We start from the raw sequence: 17,696 nt of genomic DNA, 5'->3' as shown, positions 1-17,696 counted from the left end.
ACAATTTAACAATAAGTCGATTTATACAAGATAGTTTAACAAACCTGTTTTTACCCAACGCTTTACCAGTGAATAAAATAGTTTTAATGCTTTCAGATGCTGCGGCATATATGTTAAAAGCTGCTGTTAATTTAAAGATTTTTTATCCTAATTTAATTCATTGCACTTGGTAAATAATTTTATAAATTTTATGAAAAAAGTTTTTGTAAAGGCTGCGTTGAGGGTGCAAATATATAAAGAAAGACTTCCCGGTGTTCCTTTGCCACCTAAACCAGTAATTACAAGGTGGGGAACCTGGTATGAAGCAGTTTTTTTTACTTTGAACACTGCAATGAAATAGAATTAGTTATGTCAGAATTTGATGATGACATTTCCGAAGCCATTCGAGAAGCAAAAAAAATATTAAAAAATCCCAAATTGAAACAGGAACTCGCTTATATCAATGACAATTATAAATTAATAGTTACCACAATTACCTTATTAGAAAAACAAGAGATAAATTTATGTGAGTCAGTAAAATTAATAGATAATTTAAAGACGAAAATTAAATCGGCACCTGGAAATAACGGTCAATTAATAAAAAAAAAAAAATGAAATGTTGCTAAAGTTTTGAATGGGACATTTTCCGAGGAATTTCAAATTAAGCCAGATTTATTATCAGCTCTGAAATATGCTCCAATTACATCTGTCGATGTCGAACGTTCGTTTTAAATGTAAAAATTAATTTTAAGTGATCAAAGACATAGTTTTAAGACCGAAAATATTGAAAAACATTTAGTTGTTTCTATTAATGATAAAATTTTAAGTGGTTACAATGTTTAATTATTAATTAACAGTTATTTAGTTACTAGTGTATTTATACTAATGTTATGATTATGATGTGTAAATATACCTGCCTTAAGTTAATATTACGTTAATTCACTTTGTACAATCAATAATAAGTTATATTCCTTTATTGCCTATATTTTGCCTAAATGTTAATATTCCTGCCTTTTTTAATAAAAATCTTTGCCTATATAGGCGCCTTTTTCTTCAATTTTTGTTGCCTATAAATCCGAGCTTTACCTAATAGAATATCTTCTGTCCGTAGCTTTCGTCGTTTATTTTGATAATCTGTTCTATTCCGAGGCAATAACATTTGTTTCGCAGCATTAGTATTTTACGTGTAAGGATCGCTGGTCCATAGCAAAACCCCTTTTCGGATGACCATGTCTCTTCAAACACATCAGTCACGTCTCGTCACAGTTCCGGCGTCGAATCGAACAATGCGTCATAAAAAATATTCTTTAATAGAAATATGCCACCGGCATTCACATTCATCAGTTGACGAACAGTTTCCCAGCAGTCAGGTTTCGATACGTCTAACGCCCGACCATTTTATAACCTCAGCAACGATTTTTTTGGTTTGGCCGGCAACATGACAGGCGTACAAGTGAACAAAATAAAATTAATGACGAACAAGTAATAGAATATGTGAGAAAATATAATGTTTTATATGATTTGTAGCATGCAAAATACACGGACAATAATTTAAAAAATAATATTTGGCAGGAAAACAACATACAGTTTTTATGTATGTATTCATGATATTTTTAATATAAGTATGTAGAATACAAGTCGCCAGTACTATGTTCTTTGCATTTTTTGGTGCTGCTTGAATTCGCCTGTTATAAATTTTTAATTTTATTTAGGTAAAATGCCAAATGTATTTTCAACAACTCTTCTGAAACGACAATGGCAGTAGATGTAAACACGTTCTGCTACATTTAAGTTTTGACAAGGATAAATCCGCAATAAATATGTTTTTAAAGGGAATGCTTCCGTCTTCTACTATTACATATGAGGCTTCAACTTCTGTATTCGGTAGAGTTGTATTTTGTGGTAGTTGTAGTGTTCCTTGTCGAAATCTTTTGCCCAATGAAGAAGTGGCGAAAATTCCGCCATCGCTGTTCTTGCCATATTTTCCGACGTCAACGATCAAAAAATTATAATTGGCATCTACAAGAGCCAACAAAACAATTGAAAATGGTTTCTTGTAATTATAATAAAGCGATCCTATACTTGGAGGTGCTTGAATAGTAATGTGTTTGCCATCCAAAGCTCCCACACAGTTGGGGAAGTTCCAGTTTGTGTAGAAATCTTCAGCAATGGCCCTCCACATCTCTTCAGTAGGTTCTGGTAGTGTTTCAGCTATTAAACTGTTGCATATAACTTTACATGTTTTATGTACAATATCTTGCACTGTACTATGTCCAAAGCGGAAGCTAAAAGAGATCGCCAAGAAAGAGTCCCCGGTTGCCAAATACCTAAAAAAACCAAGTAGTTGACGCCTTCCTAACTGGTATAACACCAGCCCTAAAGTCCCTTCCGGCTCTAAATGATCATTTTGCGAAATCAGAAATATTTTCGGTTGTACAGAAATATGAGCTAAGGTCTCTTCAAGAACAAACTTATAATAATTGTAATCAACAACAATTAAGTGGTGTAACAGCTCTTCCAATAGTATCGCCTGCATCCAGTTAAAACTTGTTTATATTTTGTTATTTAATGAAGGTTTAAGCGTTCATTATGTGGATCCAGAATATTGATTAGAAAAAGTAAAACGTTTCAAAAATTCATCATTTTTAAAAAATCACGTATAAAAATTAAGAAAAAAATTATATTTTATAAATTTATTTATTTCGTTCGTACCTTAAACAAACTGCAAGACGCTGCCTCGGTCCAATGGCTCTTCTCCAGTGTGTGTTTTCGACATCCTAAAATATTAATGCAATTTCACATCATCATGAAGCAGTTCTTTATACAGTGTCACGTATTTTCCTTCGGTATCCCTTTTTTTTCATGCGTCATGGATCCATTTGCGTCTTTTTGCTTGGTTTGCTTCCGCTTCTTCTTCTTCCTCGTCCAAACATATAGCAATTATTACTAATTCTTCATCCGAGAAACTTTCCATCTTTTAATTACTATTTAAATGGGAATAAGCCACAATTAAAGGTTAAAGTATTAAACCTTTAATTGTGGCTTATTCCCATTTAAATAGTAATTAATTTAACATGTCACAAGAAAATAGCTTCAGAACAATATTTCTATCTTTTCAACAGATTGGTCGCCGAAGACTGATACATTCCGGGTGTGTGCGAATAGACGAACGAATAATTCTGTGACCAGACGGTACTGGTTCGGGACCGGAACTATGACGGGACTGATGTGTTTGAATCGACATTGAGCCAATATATTATCAATACAAAGTGTTAAATTATCCCTCGCGCACTTATGTTTTTCTGTTCAGGTTGAGATCTATACAGCGAAGGCTACCCTGTAAGCCGATGTATTATTGATTGCCGTACCTCGCCCTCCTAGAAAACAAGTACTTTATATGGGAGGCACATTCTTTATATGTGAATTTACTTCGTTGTAATTATTTACATTGAGGAGGAATTTACATTGAGTAATTAATTGTTTAACTAGAACAACTAGAAATATATTATTGCTGCTTACGTTAACGCATAGTTAGCGTACGTACGCCATAAAGAAATAGTATATTTTTTATTTACATTTACATTTTTTACATAATTTGTATATCTATCTCGAAAGCAATTGAACATAGAAATATTATAGATAAGATAATAATCGAGTAGTACATTATAAAATTTACATAAATTATGCCAGTCACCATAAACCGCTATAAAATTTCAAGGTAAAACATTTTTTTTTGCAAAAGGCTTTTTAAACTTTTTAAAAAGATAATAAAGTAAATATTTTTATTTAAAAATTTCCTTTATAAAAATACATTAATATAAAAACCCTATTGGGCTACATCACAGAACGTTTTTGGAATAACTATTCCATCATCAGTGCTATCTGGATTTACATGTTTGAAGCCACTAAATACATGGGTAGAAACCATTTAAATGTAGTTGAAAGAATTTTAAACTACATTTTTGATGTTAAAAAACTAAAATATTTAAGTTATAAATAGAATTTGTTACATGGTAACTTACATACAACTCCACTGGGGTTGCTAGCCCTTAGACACTGTACAGTACTGATGATGAATCCGGTTCTGTGATGTAACCCGATAGGGTTCTTATCTTAATAATAAATTAATTATTATTAAGGTTAATATTGCTTTTGAATTTTTTTGAATAAACTTTTTGTAATTGATGGTATACAGCCAACTACAGGAATTCAGTTTCCTTGTCAATAAAGTAAAACTTATGTAAATGTCTCAGTTAGCTGGGAAAATCAATTAAAAACTGACAAGTTTTTTTAATAATATGTAGTTAATACATTTTTATTAATAATATTCTTATTCTTGTGCGGATTCTAAGGAGGTATCAGAGTCTTCTTCTATACTCCATTCGCTTATTTTGACAGATTCATTGTCGGAAACCTACAACACAACAATTCCTACTTCTCGATATTAATAGCTCAAGTATACTACTATTGCAGACTTCTTTCTTTGAAAAAAGAAGAAAATTTCTAAATAGTGGAAGTGTATACTAAACCCATACCAAACATTTTCGGTAATATATATTTAAAATATATATTTTAGTTGTTATAATTTAACATAACTATTTATTATATATGGTGCAAATAAATAAATATTGATTGTCGGTAATTTGTAAAGTTCTATTTTATATACTATTTAGTTTGTTTACTATTAATATTGGCTATAAGGACGTGTGCTTGGTTGTATAGTAATTTCCAGCCACTTCGAGTCTGTCAAAAAGTAACTAACTTCGCAAAAAAAATAATTACTAAATTCACTAGACAGTTCGGACTGGAGATAGCGAACCGAGTATAATAAGAGTGTTATTGCAGCTGGATTTATGTCTAGTTGTTTCATTAATTTTTTGCGTACGAATAGCATCACAAAATAGCGGTCCTTCACATCGATTTACTACTCTCGGTGCATTCTTTTCTAGTCATCATATACTCTAAACAAAATACAGATATTGAATAAGAAATAAAAAATTAAAAGAATCTCTCAATAGCAGATTTGATTGGAAACGATTGTCAAAATTTAAAATTCAGAAATGCCATCCAATATTAAATCATTTGTAAATTTTTTATGACATTTTCCGTTTGAAATAATTTCATGTAAATACAATCATGTACGATGTAAACATTTATTTAGTTTATACAATAATTAAATTTACTATCAAATGATACTTAATTCTATTTTTTTATTAATTTAATATTTCGTCTGAATTTGACAGGTCTGTCAGAAGTTAACAACGTGTGCTTTGTTAATACATTACCAGATGACGTTAAGAGCAAACATAATAATTTATTACTTTAAGATATAAATAATAAAATATATTTACCTATTGAATTTTAAAAATATGTAAATTTTAAAGGTACAGAAAACATAGTACTACTGTAGGATCTTTTTTTTTATGCGGCTATCGGTATAGAAAAGTTGTATTTTTGACAGCATTATTAAGAAGTCATTATCATCTTCTATACAAGTTTTTACTAAGGTAACATAATATACTCGGTTCGCTATCTCCAGTCCGAACTCTCTAGTGAATTTAGTAATTATTTTTTTGCGAAGTTAGTTACTTTTTGACAGACTCGAAGTGGCTGGAAATTACTATACAACCAAGCACACGTATTTATAGCCAATATTAATAGTAAACAAACTAATAGTATATAAAATAGAACTTTACAAATCACCGACAATCAATATTTATTTATTTGCACCATATGTAATAAATAGTTATGTTAATTATAACAACTAAAATATATCTTTTAAATATATACTACCCAAAATGTTATGGGTTTAGTATGCACTTCCACTATTTAGAATAATTCTTCTTTTTTCAACGAAAGAAGTCTGTAATAGTAGTATACTTGAGTTATTAATACTGAGAAGTAGGAATTGTTGTGTTGTAGGTTTCCGACAATGAATCTGTCAAAATATGCCCGAGCTAAGCGAATGGAGTTTACTATAACTAACAAGATAAGTCAACGTGCATGTTCTTGCATCTCTCTCGCACACCTGTGACGTAAGCCCGAGACAACTTTAATGATGCCAAGTTAAATGCTCTATCTGTTGCTATCCTGTGTGCTTCAAAACTTAATGAAGGATATTTTTATTTATTCATTGATGTAGTAAAGACTTTGTATATTATATTTTTATATAAATTTTGTGGTGAAAACATTCAGTTTACTGTGTTAATATTACGTAATTTATTTATCGTACGCAAGTTCTTCTCAACTACCTGTAGCTACTTTATAAAGAAGACTAATTATTTGGTTGCCATCATGTATTGTGCAGTGGTGGGTTGTTTAAACAATTATAATAAAAAAAGTAAATCTTTCTCGAAGTGTTGTTTTTTTGTGTTTCCTAGAGACAAACAAATGCGTAAAGTATGCCTCTTCAAGCGTTTTCAACGAGACAAATCGCGAGAATATGATCAAAACATTTTACAGAAGCTGACTATTATTCAAAAGAAAAACTATAGTGGAATATTACTGCTAATAGTATAATTAATTATTATGAAATTGTCACTGAAGAGATCTTTTCCTCGCTAAACCTTTCTAGTGGTGATACAGAAATTAACCCTGAAAATTTAATTGACAGTCATCAGGATTTTATTAATTCGAATATAAAAGATCTGGAATGGGATTGATTGAAAAATTTAGCCGATTTTATTGCATTTAAGTTACAAAAAAAAAGAAATACTTGTATATATTCCGGACGCTAACGATAAATCGTTTACTTGGGTAAACCACGTTTCTGAGGGTGGTTTACTCAAACCAACACTGGAATTTGTAACTAAATGTAGTGAACTGGAACATATTTTTTGTAGTTATAATGACAACAACAACAAATTAAAAATAACTAAAAATTATTTAAAAAACCTAACAGAAGCTGCAAAATACGTAAATGTTAGCGAAGATGTAAAATTACTTTTTTTATATGTAAAATGTATTTAATTGTAATTCTAAATAAAAATACTAAAGATAATTATTACAATATCTGCAAGAGAAAAATCACGAAGATTGTAAAATAAATGTCTAAATGAAGTCTGACCTGCTTTTACTTATGTTTCAAATTCTTTACATTTTACCCGCCTTTTATATTTAATTTATGTTTTGTAGCAATATCTAATTTGTTTGTAATACACACAATCAAATCGAAGATTCATATATTTCTTTAATTAATTTTACAAATTACTTATTAATTTTCAAACCACGTTTTCACAGAAAGTAACTAGTTATGACTTCTTAGTGCACGATATGGCATCGTGGTATACTTACCGTTAACAGTTTAAGTTTCGAAGTTGTTCATTACAGCTAGTAATGGAACAACGTTGCCATATGATGCATCGTTAAAATAAGATCCACACAAGTCTCCTGGCTTTGTCTCACTATGACGTCATGCGCAAAGTCGATTAAAATTAGAAAACGGCAAGTGAGCATAACCTGTTTGTTATAGTATCATGCTAAGGTAATAAGGTCCTTATGTTCATATGTATTTTCGAAAAAATTGACAATCTATTGAAACTTTAATTTTAGTGTTTCTTTGTTAATAGAATTTTAGTTTTTTGTAAAATTGTTCTTCTTGATGATGACAAAAGCTTGATCCAATACGTTCTCAGTGGGAGAATAGGTAGGTAACTGTATCTTACAGCACTTACAGTATCAATTTCTATTGATGCTTGGAGTTTTTTTTTATTTGTTGTTCTTTTGACTCTGTTGTTTCAGGAGATGTTAAAATTTGTTTTTTTATAGAAGTGTGCGCTTTTGTGTTAGTATTAGATTGTGATTCTGGTAGGCTTTTTAATTTGAAGAAGATATTTGATGGTGAACTAGTTAAAAAAATAGGAAGAGTACTGTCTAGTGAAGAGTATTGTCTGTGATATTATATTTAAAACAATTTAGACCTTTTAAGGAGAGATAGAGTATTGTCGTGAGGGGTATTCTCGTGAGATATGAGAATTTAATTTGGGATAGGAATATTCATTTTTGGGGCAACATTTACTTAACTCCTAAAGCTTAATACATGACAATATTCGGATTCAGGCACGCCGACTTTCAAAAAAGTTATTTTGGAAACTTCAAAAGCTCCAATTTTTTGAGCTTTTCTTCGATTGTAATGTCTCGAATGCTGAGTCAGACAATTGATATTAATTAGCAATTATTCTTCTACATATCATTTTCTTCTATTGAAACGGGTTCGTGACTCCGCAGTCAATTTTCTACGATAGTGTTGTTACTAAGATGTATACAATGTTGTTAGAGATTCTGGACGCGAAGATGATATTTTTGTTTGTACTAAAATTTCTATTATTCTTGGTACTAAAACAATTAAAACAATTGCTGGTTCTTTAGATGAAAAATTGAAATTTCTTACGGCATTAAAGTAGGTTAATGTTAGGGATGTTGAAGATGAGGTTGACGGTGAAAAAGTTGTATAAAAACTGTACTCACAATTTTTCCTTTATCTAATTGGAAATCACCTTAATTTTACTTTTAGTATCTGGAACATCTGTTTCTAACATTTGACATAGACAAAAAAAACACTTTTTATTCGAAGCTGTTGAAATTATTGACACTTCTCTCAATTTAGTAATTCTATTAAAAAATTACACTTGCTTTTTTAAAATTTCAAGAAGCCTATGAGCAATATCTCGAACAAAAAATTTGGGAAGCATCTTCAGCTATGTATATTAGTGTAACCATCATTTTAGCTTATAAAAACTTTACACCAAAAATCGTATTGCACATAAAAGAAAAAAACTCATTTTCAAATGAATTTGCAATTGGATTTATTTAGAATAATCTTAAAAAACAGGAAAAGGAAATGCATTAATGTGAATATCGTGTTTAACAAATTACGATTACGATAATAAAAATTAAACAGACAAGAGAAAATTTATAATACAGGCAAAGAATAACAATTATTATGATTTTTTTAAATTATCAATAATAATGGACATTTAATTTAAGTATTTGGAAATATACTCCATCAACCGATGATAATGGAGGATGAAATTAAATAGCCCATTTAGAAACCTATTATAGGTAAATATAGTATTCACGATATTTTTAATTAGCTTTAACGAAAAACTTAGCTAATTTTGTTTAATACCTCTTAATAATATACATCTATATCGAAATACACTTATAGTTTATATGCTAGGATGGTAGAAACCTTAGAAACAAGTTACAACTTTGGAGATAATATATATGACACAAAAATTATTTTACATACCATAATTGTGATAATCATTCTTATCTTGATATTTAGTTAAAGTTATTGTTTCGAAAAAAATATATATGTCATACCGATTAGTATCAAGTGTTCATTTTCTGATTAGTGGCATATGAGGTACTTTTTCACATCACATCATTAATTAATTATCTAAAAAATTATGAAAGGAATTTCAATTTAAATAATTTTAATAGTGAGCTGTCGTCACTTTGATAAACACAATCACTTGTGTACTTCCATAAAAATTGTTTTGATTAAATTCTTATCTAGACCCCGCTCAATACAGGGTGTTTCAAAAAAAGGTAACCCCGTCTCTAGGGTAGGTAAAAAACTGAAAAATAATTGGGGTTTGCTTAGTAACAAATAGATACATGGCATTCATGCTTCAAGATACAGGGCGTTAAAGAAAAAAAAATTTTACTCATTTTTTACGATTTTGCCGAAACTACTGGCAACATTGTAATGAAATTTTATAGGAATATGTTTTGGAAGCTGATACATCCCATGAATTTGTTTTTATATCTGATTCTCATAGATTGCGCTAGTTTCACGGATCGTACTAAGTATTAGTCAATATAACTTTTTTAAGAGTACAGTAAAACCTCGATATAACGGACCTCTATTTAACGGACTTCGGATATAGCGGACAAAAAATCCGGTTAAATGTAAAAAAAATAAAAACATACTGTTAATATTACACATGCGTTTCATGTATGTAATCAATATGGCATGAAAAAGCAAACTTTCGGACATAAAAAAAAAACAAATACAAAATAAATAAATTTGCATTCATGTGTGAGGTAGGAGAGCATAGCAATCTTGGAAAACGAATGAAATTGGCTCGTGAAACTTCACTGGAAGAAGCAATCTTAAAATGGTATGGGTAACAACGTTCTAGTGGGATCCTGGTCCGAGCAGTCGAATTGATATTTGCTGCAATTAAATTAGCAAATCATATGGCCATACCATTCAGAGCAAGTGATGGATGGCTCTGGCGCTTTCGTAAAAGGCACGGAATCACGAATAAAAGAATTTACGGCGAAGCTTCAACTGCACCAAAAGAAGAAACAGAACCTTTTAGGCAAAAATTAGTAGCAAATATAGCAGGTAAGTAACGAAATACTATTAGAATCTCAGATTTACAATGTTGACGAAACTGGTTTGTTATGGCGTACTTTGCGTGAAAGCGCACAAGCCTGCAAATATGAAAAATCGGATTCTGGAAGAAAAATCAGCAAGGACAGGATCTTGCCACTGCTTTGTGCTAACGCTTATGGATCGCATAGATAGACACCTGTAGTGGTTGGCAAGTCTCGCAAACCTAGAGTTTTAAAAGACATAATGCATCATATACTGCTTTCATACTATAGCTCTAAGAAGGCATGGTTCACCTCAGATATTTTCAAAAATTGGTTTTTCAAAGAAATTGTACCTTCAGTGAGAAAATTTCAAGAGAAGAAATTGGGAATACCGTCAGAAGAGGTGAAATGTTTATTGCTTTTAGACAACGCTCCTGTTCACCCCTCTGAGAATATTCTACGTTCAGAAGATGGAAACTTCAGGTGTATTGGTATATTTTTTTAATATTTCATATTTAAACTGTTTTTAGGGAGTTTATTATAGAAAAACAGCAAACGTGGAAAGTGCAAACGAAACTTGTTCAAAACGGGATTACCAACAGCAAGCGCGTCGATATCCACAGCAACGTCACTTCACGACGAATGACCGAAGACAATTACTTAAATAGAATTTTGTTTGTATGTTGTATTTTTTATATATATCTAATTACAGTGTACATATATATTTAAAAAAAAAGTATTTTGATTTATTTTAACCATATTTTTATATAACGGACTTTCGGCTTTAACGGACACCCCCCCCCCCAAGTAGTCCGTTATATCGAGGTTTTACTGTATAATTATTAATCAAAAGTAAACTTAAACATCATTCAATTTTACACGAAAAAGGTACTCTTGGTAAAACTCGATACTGTGTACCGTTTTCGGAATATTTTGATTTGAAAATTATGAAGTAATAATTGATGCTGGTATAAAATAGTTAGTAATTAAACAAAACTCACAAGAAGAAAATTAAATTAATGACTAAGAACATAAAATAAAATTCAATTACAGTAAGTGTTCAAAATGCCCTCCGTTTTCGCGAATACGCAAGTCTATTCTTTTTTCTAAAGATTCCATTAACCTTCTGAACGTTAGGGGATCAGCTATGATGTCATTAAATTGACGTTGAATTCTTTCTTCCAATTCTTGGCGTGAATTTACCTCTGTATCATAGACTTTTTCCTTAATATACAATCAAACTGCGTAGTCCAAAGGGTTAAAATCGCATCACCAGGAGGCCAATAAATCGGAGCTTCTGCACCTCTACCAATCCATCGATTCGGAAAATGATTACTCAACCAATTACGACACCTTCTATCAAAGTGTGGTGGAGCTCCATCGTGCATAAAAAATAAAGATCTTCGCTCGTTTAGCGTTAAATCTTCTAATATCTCGAATAAGGAATTGTTTAAAAAATCAAGATACATATCACCATTTAAATTTCCAGATAGAATATGATAACCTATTAATTTGTTACCTAAAGTTGCTGCCCAAAACATTAACTTTAAATGAGTGTTGGTAATGTGATATCCTTTTGACTCGTGGATTCTCATCACACCAGTAGTGTGCATTATGGGAGTTAAACATACCTTGTCGCGTAAAGGTGGCCTTGTCCGTAAAAAGAATGCATTTAAAAAAAATTTGGATTGTGGGCTGTCCTTTGTTGCAATGTTTCACAAAAATCCACTCTAACCGGTAGATCATCTGGCAAGAGCTCTTGGACTTGTCTGTAATGATAAGGATGTAATTGCTGTTCTTTCAGTATCCGCCAAGTACTTGAAGAAGAAGTATTTGTTTGTCTTGCTATATTCCTTACGCTAACTGTTGGATTTTGATCAAGTAAATTTAAAATATTATTTTCTTTATTAATTGTTCTTGTTGTTCTTGGTCTACCAGAATTTATTTTATTTGGTCTCACATTCCCAGTTTCTCGACAACGTCGTTCAACGGCTCTAAATGTTTTTTTACTTGGTAAGTTTCTTCTTGGAAACTTTTCTGCATAACGCGTCACAGCTGCACTAGAACATCCTAAACATTCGCCAAGGTAAATAACATGTCAATATATGCAACATTTGAGTACATTTTGATCTGATTTTACAAATAACAAGGTTTCAAAACTCTAATTATTGTTGATTTATCGTCATAACAATCAATAAATGTCAGATTTCCATGGCACACTTGGAGAAAATAGAGGTATACCTATTACAACTTTATCATTACTACCAGCATCAATTATTACTTCATAATTTTCAAATCAAAATATTCCGAAAACGGTACACAGTATCGAGTTTTACCAAGAGTACCTTTTTCGTGTAAAATTGAATGATGTTTAAGTTTACTTGAAATTTTGATTAATAATTATACTCTTAAAAAAGTTATATTGACTAATACTTAGTACGATCAGTGAAACTAGCGCCCTCTATGAGAATCAGATAAAAAACAAATTCATGGGATGTATCAGCTTCCAAAACATATTCGTATAAAATTTCATTACAATGTTGCCAGTAGTTTCGGCAAAATCGTAAAAAATGCGTAAATTTTTTTTTCTTCAACGCTCTGTATCTTGAAAACGGATGGCGTTACAAAAATTTTTTACTAAACAAACCCCAATTATTTTTTAGTTTTTTACCTACCCTAGAGACGGGGTTACCTTTTTTTGAAACACCCTGTATATCCTTTCCATAATACGAAAGATTTATGATTTATATTCCTATAAAACGGTATACATCCCATTACGGTGCAGGGTGTTCTAAGTTTATTTGAAAATAGAACATCACTTCTAGTTTCTTATAATAGTGCACAATTTGGATGTATACGAACTCATCACTTTATAGCCCCCCATAAAATTATTAGACCCTCCGAGATATAGCAAACTGATCATCAGCATCCTTTGGAGAGACGTAAACTCATCACCGTAGATAGGTAAACTTATCATCAGCATTTTTGCCCTAAAACGCTGGTTTCTAATGGGAAATATTGCCTGTTACCGGCTCCACTTCTTGTTTAGGTACGTGGTAATATAATATATAATAAATTATTTTAAGCAAATTGCCTTAACTTATATATTTATTTTTATAGGGTGTCTTGCGGAAAATGGCATATTAGACGTATTACAGGTAGTCAATGAGCAATTTACTATCCATGTTGAAGGAACAAGAACAAATGATGAGAAATTTTTCTTTTCGCATAGTTTTAGGTAGCTATTAATAGAATTTAGTGGAATTCACAAATACCAGCCAATGCATTGTATTTTCATTTAATACATCCTGACTTGTATTATTGTAATTTATTATTTTTATGAGGAATGAGCCACAATTTTACTTTAAAATAAGTTTATTTGACGTTTCGATTTCCATTTCGAAAATCGTTTTCAAAATACAAAACGTTAATAAATTATACAAATTTTGTAGAGGGTAATTCATTGTTAAGAACCGATTTTAAAATTGGCAACTGTTGGAAAATTATACAATTCCAGCGGCGTAATTATGTTATTATTTTTTTAGGATTGAATTATTTTATTAGAAATTAATTTTATCGTTATGTATCTGTTCTTGCCTTTGTCATTCTATGAATTTCGTGATTATTCATGTTATCTAAAAGCTGTTCTCAACAAGGAAATATGTGCTGCGACTGCAGAAATCGTATTACCGTCAAATTCATACTTGTCATTATATTGAAAATTAATATTGTCTGGATAATATCTTAGTGGGAATTGCATAGTCGGTAAATGATCAATCGGCAAAAATGTTATTTAAAACATGCGAACACCTAATTGTTCCTCTTCTGCCGTTAGGTATCGAGAAGGTGATTCTAGCTTTTGATAAATTTTCTCCAAGTTTTGTTTGTTGTTATAGTATTGGCTGTTAATTTTTTTTTTGACTGCTTTGTATTAATAGTTTGTTAATTCGTTTTTTATTGCGAAGTAAGACAAAATTTTAGATTAAATTATGATGATTTGCCTTATAGTCCATCAGTTTTTCGTAGAATAAAAATGGATATAACCAGTGGCATAAATTCACGACATTCACGCCATAGACGCGCCTCCCAAGAAGAAAAACAAATTATCTGGAAGGTATATGATGAACTAAAAAAACACTGCCTTCATCGGAAGCTGTTAGTCGGTCCTTTTTTAACATGAGTATCAGTGGTAACAGTTGAACGTATTGTGAGTAAAAAAAACTAACAACTGGTTTTAAACTTTTATCTATAAATTAGCGCGAAAAAAAAAACCTGTAAAGTTGTATAAAGCCTAAAAAATATCTTTTGCAGAACTGTAAATTCATTTTTCTTTGAAAATAGGGCTCCAAATCATGAATCAATATTGTGAAATAGGCAAAATCAATAATTTTCCTAAAATGAGCCGTGAATTATTACGAGAAACATTACAAGATCTTAACTCTTGATCTATATAAAATTATGCCAAAATTCCATTTTAACAGATAAGGAAGAAATATTATCATGGCGATGTAATTATCTACGATCAATTCGGTAATTTTGTAAAAAAAACCTGTAAAGTTGTATGAAGCCTAAAAAATATCTTTTACAGAACTGTAAACTGAAAATAGGGCTCCAAATCTTGAATCAATATTGTAAAATAGGCAAAATCAATAATTTTCTTAAAATGAGCCGTGAATTATTACGAGAAACATTACAAGATCTTAACTCTTGATCTATATAAAATTATGCCAAAATTCCATTTTAACAGATAAGGAAGAAATATTATCATGGCGATGTAATTATCTACGATCAATTCGGTAATTTTGTAAAAAAAACCTGTAAAGTTGTATGAAGCCTAAAAAATATCTTTTACAGAACTGTAAACTGAAAATAGGGCTCCAAATCTTGAATCAATATTGTAAAATAGGCAAAATCAATAATGTTCTTAAAATGAGCCGTGAATTATTACGAGAAACATTACAAGATCTTAACTCTCGATATATATAAAATTATGCAAAAATTCCATTTTAACAGATAAGGAAGAAATAATATCATGGCGATGTAATTATCTACGATCAATTCGGTAATTCTTCGGACATATTATGCGAAATGAAAATCCAGATATGCTCTCCTTCAAGCCATCCTGCAAGGGAAAATATTTGGAAAACGAGGTCCAGGAAGAAGAACATCTTGGTTAAAGAACCTCAGAATCTGGTTCAATACAACATCTATTCAGCTTTTCCGCGCTGCCGCAGATAAGATAAAAATTATCATGATGATCGCCAACATTCGTAACGGATAGGCACGTCAAGAAGAAGTAATTTGGTAATATCGTGCGGCAAATCCAAAAAATTTATTACCTCAACAACACATGGATTTACGCTAGACATACTACTACTACTTGTCGGTTTATAACGTTCTCCGCCGTTTTCCGACTTCCAATCGCCACTTAGTCCGGTTGTTCCATAGGTCTTCTTCTATGGCCCTCTCTCTCAGTTCTTTATTTATTCCTTCGCTCCAACTTTTTTTCGGTCTACCTCGTTTTCTCTTTTCTTCTATTTGCCATTTTAATATTTCTTTTGGTATTTGTTGTTCGTCCATTCTTTGTATGTGTCAGAACCAGATAAGTTGTTTTGTTGTTAGGTCATCTGTGATTGTTCGTTTGATTCCCATTATTTCTCTAATGCGTTCGTTGGTAATCCTTTGTCTTCTAGATCTTCCTGCAGCTCTTCTCCAAAAATCCATTTCCGTCGCTTTCAGCGTTGCCAGTGTTCTTTCTTTCAGTTTTTCAGTGCCCATACCTCACAGCTGCACAAAGTGATACTTTTTACTATAGTCTCATATATCCTCTTTTTATTTTCTTTGCTGGTGGATTAGTCCCATAAAATGCTATTTAAATTGTGATGGCTTTTCTCCCTGACGTATTTCTCTCTCTTATGGCTTTGTCTAATGTTCCATTTTGTGAAATAGTGATACCTAGATATTTGTAGTCACAGCAGTACTTTATCTTGGTGTTATCGTCTAATATGAGATCTTTTTGTTCTACTCCAATGCACAGGTATTCGGTTTTCTTTTTATTTACTTCTAGACCTCATATATCATACTTTTCAATTAATTTTCGTGCCATATAGTTTAAATCGTCATAATCTTGAACCATTATTACTTGATCGTCTGCAAAGTTGAGCGTATATACCATAGTGTTGGTGTTCTTCTGCATTTTGGTTTCCATCTTTTTAAAGCACTTTCGAGGTATATTTTAAATAAAGTGGGGGACAAACAACAGTCTTGCTTTAATCCTTGTGATGTTATAAATCCTGTTGTTATTTGTGTCCCTGCTTTTATTTTTGTTATTGGTTGATTGTATAGCACTTTAACGGCTTTTATTAATTCTATATTAATATTCATGCTTTCCATTGATTGCCACAGCTTCTTCAGTGGAAATTTGTAGTAGACTTTCCGTATGTCGACGAACAACATATGAATCTCTTGATTCCGTGCCATCTTTTTTTCTATTATCTGGGTTAAGGAGAAAATGTGGTCAATAGTGGATCGACCGTACGAAATCCTGCTTGTTCTTCTGCTTCATAATCTAAGTATTCTCTCTCGATTCGGTTCTTTAAAACCTTTCCATATATTCGACTCATAGATCCGGTTACAGCTATTCCTCGGTAATTTTTACAATTATTTTTATCGCCCTTTTTATGTATAGTACTGAGGTATGATATCTTTCATTCCGTAGGGATTTCGCTTGTGTTTATGCATTTTTGAAATAGTTGTCGAAGACATTCGTACAATTTGTTCGTTCCGTACTTAACAATTCTCCGGTAATATCCCCTGGTCCGGGTGCTTTGTTTCTCTTCAGCTGTTTACACACATTTTTAATTTCCTCTGTTGTTAATCTTATTTACAAGCCGACTATTACAATTCTATCTTGGTTTTGATTTCTATGTTCTTGAAATTCGACTCTATTCTCTACCAAAAGTCCTTTGAAATACTCTTCCCAGTCTTCCGGTTTTATGCTTTGTATTACTTCTTTATTTTTTCTTTATCTTTTCTCAATTTTTTTATTAGTTTCCAACTTTCTAGGCAACTGGTTACTCCTAGATAAGTATTTATTCATTGGCAGTTTCTTTCCCAAGACTCGTTCTTCTTCTTAGAGATTTTCCACGCCTGACATACAGTCGCCAAATTTTGGCAACATATAACAATAGTAATTGCACCACAAGCCAAAGTTTATCGACAGGATTGCGAGTGCAAGTACCTCAGGTAAGGGCCAGCGTCTGATTCTGGCCCATATTGGCAGCGATACTGGTTTTCTGAAAAATGATGCCCTTGTTTTTATATCGAAGAAAACGGGGAACTATCATGATGACATGAACTCCATATGTTTCGAGAAGTGATTTTTGTAT

General features: G+C 31.4%; 1 protein-coding gene across 3 annotated transcripts in view; it reads right to left on the bottom strand.

The window, feature by feature from the left end:
* LOC140437248 (putative inorganic phosphate cotransporter) overlaps positions 1-9,367 on the bottom strand; it is a 90,960-nt gene extending 81,593 nt beyond the window's left edge. Inside the window, exon 1 of one of the 3 annotated variants that reach the window (XM_072526658.1) lies at positions 9,230-9,367. The gene's annotated coding sequence lies outside the window, so the exon portion shown is untranslated. The remainder of the gene's footprint in view (positions 1-9,229) is intronic. The other 2 variants (XM_072526654.1, XM_072526657.1) reach the window with 2 other exon arrangements.
* Positions 9,368-17,696: the final 8,329 nt, after the last annotated feature.

Source organism: Diabrotica undecimpunctata, chromosome 3 (genome assembly GCF_040954645.1).
Source record: "Diabrotica undecimpunctata isolate CICGRU chromosome 3, icDiaUnde3, whole genome shotgun sequence".
In the NCBI taxonomy this organism is placed as follows: domain Eukaryota; kingdom Metazoa; phylum Arthropoda; class Insecta; order Coleoptera; family Chrysomelidae; genus Diabrotica; species Diabrotica undecimpunctata.
Note: the sequence above shows the minus strand (reverse complement) of the source record. Positions and strands in the feature narration are given on the sequence as shown.